At 30.4% G+C, this 7,695-nt stretch overlaps 1 protein-coding gene across 1 annotated transcript in view; it reads right to left on the reverse strand.

Moving 5' to 3' along the window:
* LOC123262661 (putative peptidyl-tRNA hydrolase PTRHD1) overlaps positions 1-7,695 on the reverse strand; it is a 42,251-nt gene that overhangs the window by 22,721 nt on the left and 11,835 nt on the right. The gene's annotated exons all lie outside the window — the stretch shown is intronic.

Here is a 7,695-nt window from a genome sequence, read left to right on the forward strand (position 1 = left end):
CAGCACTACCTACTTCAGCTGAGAAGAAAATTTTCTCACCTTGGGAAAATTTTTCTCTTGAATATTTGATACCCATTTTATATTATTTTTGCGTGCAATTATACATATTGAATGAAAAAAAATAATTCAACATTATTTGATCTTCCCATTTGACATATTAGTCAATGAAAATTTACTTTTATCTTTATATTTAATTTTTTGGAGCAAGAGAGAAATTTTCTCAAAAAAAGAAAATTTACTTCTATCAAGAACTAAATTTTTTGGAGCAAGAGGCTGAATTTTCTCAAAACAAAAAGATTTTCGTGACTTAAATAAATTTTCTTGGATCAAATGAGTATTTCTTAAAGCAAGAGAATCAATTTTGTTGGAACAAGTGAAATTTCTTGTGTCAAAAAAAAATTTGTTTTTCGCTCAAGAAAATAATTGGGAAGAAAAATATTTTCTTGGCTCAAGTGAACCTTTTTTTTTTCTGTGTAATTATCCCGTAAAATATTAAAAATATCAAAAAAACAATTCAGCACTTTTTTGTTGAGCATAAGATTTCCTACAAAAAAGTACTGAGATATTTTCCCAAAATTTTCAATATTTAACCCAAAAAAAATTGATTTTAACTTTCCCCAAAAATAAAAATTAAAAAAAAAATCCAAATTTTTGAATTTTAGAACTGGGATGGTGGTTATTACTGCCGACATGCTTAGCTTTTTGGACAAAGTACACCGTAGAGTACGACGCAATGCGAGTGGCTCGTTGTTACTCAAAATGCGATCGATATCCTTCAATTAACCAGGTAAAAAAAAAATAAAAACACTACTATGACTCTCAAATATTTATTTTAGCCTCAGGCCTTCTCCCTCTCTCTTAAAAAAAATAATGAACCCAACAATGCAAAAAAAAATAACAACCCCATTAGCGAATGTAAAGCAGGAAAAAAAGTACCCGATACAAAAAAAGTTTAGCAAAAACAAAAACACAAAGGACCGTGTATCAAAAAACAGGTTTTCACGCCTCTTGTGCACAAAAGAACAATCGCTAAAATGGGCCCTTGTATCTTTATATATACATATATATGCTTTCGTATTCGAGGAAGCTCTATATAACATAAATATATGGAATGTAAGATGTGTGTAATGTTAAAAGTAGGGCAATAAGTAAACAGACCTGTTTTTTTTTTTTTTTTTTTTTTTATTGTACATGTAAATATATGAATTTTTGAGTAGTTGACTTGTAAGTGCTGTAAAAAGTGTTTTTAGAGTGATTTAAAAGCTAAAAAGCTAAAAAATTGGAGAAAAATTCGATTATAGGGATGCGGGATTTTTTTGAAGGGGAGGTGTGACGCAAAAACAAGATTACGCACTGGTTTTATTGAGATATTTCTTGAACAGTTGGATTTAGAGAAAAAAGTTGTAGGTTTTTTGAAGAGAATTTTATGCTCTATAATAAAGTATTGAGATGTTTTTTGGAAATTTTTGATATTTTAGGAGATAAATTCGAAAATATTAATTTTGAATTGGTGTTTTTTGTGGTTACTTTGTAGCAGTGATTAATGCTCATTATCTCGTAAAATATTGAAAATTTCGAAAAAGTATCTCAGTACTTTTTTTATAAAAATAAAATTTCATACAGAAAAGTATTCGTGTATTTTTTCGAAATTCTTGATATTTTCTAAGATAAATTGAAAATAGTTGCTCAATTATAACACCTTAGCTAGAGGAAACAGCGAACTCTCAATTATAACACCTTAACTTTACTTTACTTGACCTTTTTAAATTAACTAAAACCCTTATGTTAACTTGACTTTACTGTAACTTTATGCACTTTACCGTGCTCCACTTTACTTTACTTTTTCAAGTTAACTAAAACCCTTATGTTAATTTGAAACCTTACTTTTCTACCTCACTTATCTACCTCATTACCTAAACCAGGTTCCTGAGCCAATAACCTGTTGGAATCTCTAGTGGAATACTGGTTCAGGTGAATGAGTAGTTACAAGGAGCCATTAAATATGCATCTATACCTGATGGTTTATTATAACAGACTGATTAGTGATTATATAGTACGATTGTATTCTTATGCTATAGTGATGATGATAGGACAATGGGGGTAGGTAAGATGACACGTTCGAGCCGATGACTCCAACAAATTTTTGATATTTCCGAACGTAAATTCACAAATTTTATTTCTAATTTGCTGATTTTTTTCTTTCAACTTTTTCTTGATGATTAATGCTTATTATCTCATTAAATATAAAAAATTTCGAAAAACTATCTTAGCATTTTTTTGTAGAACATAAAATTTTCTACAAAAAAGTACTTGTAAATTTTTTTGTTAAGGTCAATAGTTTCCGAGCAATTTCAATTTTTCCAATCATATCTTCTTTCAGTGCATAGAAACCTGTCTGTCGGAAAACTTTACCAAGCCGGGAAAATGCCCTGAGGAAAACTTAATGTCTCCTTTCGAAGCAGTTTGCCTAATTGCGTGTGCCAATGACTCTCAATGCACCGATTTAGGAAAATGTTGCCCGAATGACTGCGGGATAACTTGCATGGATCCGACCGGCCTTATCGATCATCCTGGCAAGTTTTAAAAGAATAATTTCCAATCGTAGAATAATTTTCAAAAAAGTATTAATAAATTTAAAATTGTGATTGCAGATTTGCCTCCGATTCCAGAAAAAATCATCATCAGGAGGGAGAAGAGCAACATGGTGACCCTTAATTGGAAGCCCAAAGACCTGGTGTCAAGACATGATGAAGGAGTCTGTTACCTGGTTGAAGAACGACATGTCCTGGGTCCAAGATATTCGGAGTCCCGGTTGACTTCTTGGGGCGTTTTGCATATGGGGCGGAAACCCTTTCCTTCTATAAAGGCTGGACTAAAGACCGGACATTGGTACCAGTTCCGGGTCGCGGCTGTCAATGAAAAAGGATCCAGGGGGTACTCCGTTCCGTCGAAACCGTTTAAAACAGCTGGTGAGTCGAAATTATGGTGCATTGATTTTGAGCGTCAATGCAGTTCAAATATGTAAAAAATTTCAAAAGATGGTGATGGTAAAAGTTTTCAATGAAAATTTTGAGTAGTCTTATTAATTGAAACACGAAATGGAAATGCATTGACTTTGATCGTCAATGGAGTTATATGAGTTAGAAATTTTGAAAGATAGCGATGGTAAAAATATATTTAAAGAAAATTGTGAGTAATCTCATTTACTCTCTTAAAAGAAATCAGTGGAATTTCGCTGGTTCACCAGTGAAAGTTCACTGATTCCAACCAGTGAATACAATGTCACTGGTGAATCAGTGGATTTCACTGATTCAACCAGTGGACAAACCAGCGCGCATGCGCGCAGATGTGTTGTTCACTGATTCAGTCAGTGGATTTCACTGATTCACCAGTGAAATTGCATTCACTGGTTGAAATCAGTGACCTCCACTGGTGAACCAGTGAAATTCCACTGATTTCTTTTAAGAGAGTAGACACGGAATAAAAATGTGTTAATTTTGAGCGTCAATGCAGTTTAAATTTATGAGTGATACTAATAGTCAAAATTTTGAAAATAAATTTTGAGTAGTATTTTGAATTGAGATACGAAATATAGATACATTGATTTTGAGGCGTCAATGCAGTTCAAATACGCAACAAATTTAGAAAGTTTGTGGTGGCAGAAATTTTGAAAAGGAATTATTCAGTAGAATTATGAATTGAGACACGGAATCGAAATGCATTGATTTTGAGCGCCAATGCAGTTTAAATTTCCGACGGATACTAAGAGTCGGAATTTTGAAAAAAAATTTTTAGTAGTATTCTTACTTGAGACACATGATAGAAAAACATTGATTATGAGCGTCAATGCAGTTAAAAGAGTAAAAGTAAAAATTTCGAAAGATAGCAATGAGAAAAATTTTAATGGGAATTTTGAGTAATCTTATTGATTGAGACAAGGAATAGAAATGCATTGATTTTGAGCATCAATGCAGTTTCAATAGGTAAAAAGTTCATCGGAAGATAGTTATGGTAGAAAATTAATATGGAAAATTATAAGCAGTATTGCCAACTGCATCTTAAATCTACATTGATTTTGAGAGACAATGCAGAATAAGAAAGTCATCTTACAATGCGGTATAAAATCATCATTTTTTGAATACAAACACTTACATTAAATTTCACTTAATATTACTTTAATGCCTTTATTATTGACAGTTAAAACGCGCTTTACATTGATTATGAGTGGCAATGCAGTACAAAACTTCATTTTTGCATAAATACAATCTTCATTTAAATTTTGATGCGACATTCCTCTCAAAAATTCTAAATTGATACTTAAACTCAATACTACATTGATCTTGAGTGTCAATGCAGTAGAAAAATTTCATTTTTTGCAAAAAAATTCTTAGTTCAAAATTTGATGCGTTATTTCTTCCAACAATTCTTATTTGTTAACTGAACTCTCTATTACATTGACTTCAAGTGTCAATGCAGCAAAAAAATATATCAAGAATAAAAAGAAAAAAAAATTTTACCAACAATTTGCTATAATTCCCAATTTTGTCACCAATTTTCGCTCCTTTTCAAAGCTAACAAAGTTATTCAAATTTTTTTTCTGTAAATACTTTTGCGTATTGTTGAGATCCCGGCGGTACTGAGTGCAAGGACCCTTTCAAGTAGTAGACATAAGTAGCTGTATGTGAAAACATATGTGTTTAGTAATTCAGAATGCAATGTTTTTGTTGGGGCGGATAAAAGAACCTCGGAATCCACGGGAGCCACGTAACTTGTCTCTGAGCGGGGCCCGGGTCCAGCCGTCGGATGGCAAGCTGAGAATTCTTCTTCGTTGGAGGCAGCCACCCTCTGACGTTCCGATCATGTTTTACAAGTTGTTCTGGAGTCAACTGATAGTCGGACCGACCAATGAATCTGTTATCATTTCTCATCGCAGCATTTCGAAGGTTGTCATTGATCATTTATCATCAAAATAATTTATTGGATTTTTGGTTCTTAAAAATTGAAGCTAAATTTTTTATCTTTTTATTATTTTTTAAGGACAAAAATTGCTTCGAAATTAAAAATTTGGAAATCGGGTGGCAGTACTTCCTGCAAGTTCAAGCGGTTTCCGTCTACGGCGGCAGAAGGATCATGTCCAAAAAAGTTTCTCAGGTTTTTAATAGCACGGATTATCGAGATTATGGTAAGAATTTTTTTTTTTAAGTAAAATTTTTAAAAAAATCTGATTCTTTTTTTATTATGCTTGTAAATATATAAATTTTTTGAGTAGTTGACTTGTAAATTATAGTAGTTGTCTGAAAATTATGAAATTTTTTATATCAAAAGATAAATATATTAATAGTTCACCACCAAACTTTCAGATCAATTTACCACACCGTTTTTGAGTAATTAATTTTCGAAATTGCATCTTTTACACGTAGAGGTATAGAGAGATGGTAAAGTTAGTATGAAATCTTTCGTACCACTCGAGTGATGTAAATAGATTTCATACTAAATTTACCATCTGTCTACACAATAAAAATTTTGCGTCAATGCGTCAAAAAATTTTGTGTTAAATATTTTTATGTTAAATATTTAACACTTTTTTGTGTGAATTTAACACTTTTCTGTGTTAATTTAACACAATAAAAGTTAAATTTACACATGAAAGTGTTAAATACTTAACACAAAAATTTTGAACACAAAATTTTTTGACGCAATGACGCAAAATTTTTCACTGTATATCTCTACGTGTAAAAGATGCAATTTCGAAAATTAATTACTCAAAAACAGTGTGGTGAATTAATCTGAAATTTTGCTGGTAAATTATTAATATATTTATCTTTTGATAAAAAAAATTTCATAGTTTTCTGACGCTATCCTCAACCACGACAACTACTTTAAGAGCTAAAAAGCCAAAAAATCGGGGAAAAATTCGATTATTAGGGAAGCGCGATTTTTTTGAAGGGAACGTGTGACGCAGAAACACGATTGCACACTGGTTTAATTGAAATATCTCTTGAACAGTTTGGTTGAGAGAAAATAGTTGTGTAAATTTTTTGTAAGAAATTTGATGTACTATAAAAAAGTATTGAGGTATTTTTTAGAAATTTTTGGTATTTTAGGAAATAAATTTGAAAATATCAACTTTGAATTGATGATTTCTTGTGGTTACTTTGCACACAGTTGGAAATTTTGCGTCATTGCGTCAAAAAGCTTAGTATTAAAAATTTTCGTATTAAATATTTTCGTATTTAACACTTTTATGTGTAAATTTAACATTTATTCTGTTCAATCAACAAAAAAAAAGGTGATAAATATTTTACATAAAAATTTTTAACATTAAATTTTTTGACGCAATAACGCAAAATTTTTTTACTGTGGAGCAGTGATTGATGCTCATTATCTTGTAAAATATTGAAAATTTCGAAAAAGTTTCTCAGTACTTTTTTTATGAAAATAAAATTTCCTACAAAAAAGTATTCGTGTATTTTTTCGAAATTCTCGATATTTTCAAAGATAAATTGAAAAATATCAATTCTAAATCGCTTATGCTCCTATTCAAACTTTTCCTTGATGATTAATGCTCATTAACTTCTTAAGTACCAAAAAAATATCTCAGTACTTTTTTAATAAGAACAAAATTTTCTACAAAAAAATATTCATATATTTTTTCAAAATTTTCGATATTTCTGAACATAAATTAAAAAGTATCATTTTTTAATCGTTGATTTTCCTCTTTTAACTTATCCTTGGTGATTAATGCTAACTGACAACGTTGCAGTCACTATGTGACTGCCGTGACTTGTTAACTATAAATAAATAAAATTTTGTTTTATTAAATAATGACTTTTGTTAAATTGCACTGTAATTTTTTAACTACTGACGTTTTTAAAGATATAAGCTCATCCCGATGTTACACTCATTAAGAGGTTTCATTTGAGTACCCACATGCATTTTGATATATTTTTTATATATACCTATATCTTCTATCTATACTAATAAGTGGAGAGCCGATTTTTTTGTCCGGTTTTACTGTGAAAACTACTGAACCGATCGAAATAATACTTATACCATAAGATGCAGCGTGTTTCGGAGAAGGTTTTAGTATATGATATGGTGGTGATTACTTATTCGGAACCTATATTTTTTTGACTTAAAAATAATGAATTTTTATTGTAACTAAATTCATTCTATTCGATTGTCTTTTGTTTAAAATAAATTTTTTAGTTCTATTGGTTATGTTTATATGCTCGGCAAATTTTTTTACTTATGAGACCTGCAATTTCTTTAACTGAAATTTTCAATGCTCATTACAAATTTTTTTTTTCAAATCAATTATTATTGATTTTTGTAAGAAAGACACGGGAATGTTATAATGATTGCACATTGAATGTTACAATGAATATTAGCAAGAATAATTATATGGATAAAAGGTGCATGCCAATTCTATAGAATTGAGAATCTGTGCAAGTCAAAACAATACTCTAATTGAATTTCAAGTATAGATCTAAAAATGTAATTCTATAAAGCGCCCAGTAGAGCGGGCGAGTATAATAGCTAGTATAATATATATAAATATATGAAAAATTGATATGGGTACTCAAATAAAAGGTCTTGATGAGTGTAACATCAGGATGAGCTTATAAATCTTCAAAACTGTCAATACTTCACAAGATGTAAGGTCATTTCTTAATGATGTATTTAGAGGTAGAG

This window comes from Cotesia glomerata, linkage group LG4 (assembly GCF_020080835.1).
Source record: "Cotesia glomerata isolate CgM1 linkage group LG4, MPM_Cglom_v2.3, whole genome shotgun sequence".
NCBI lineage: Eukaryota > Metazoa > Arthropoda > Insecta > Hymenoptera > Braconidae > Cotesia > Cotesia glomerata.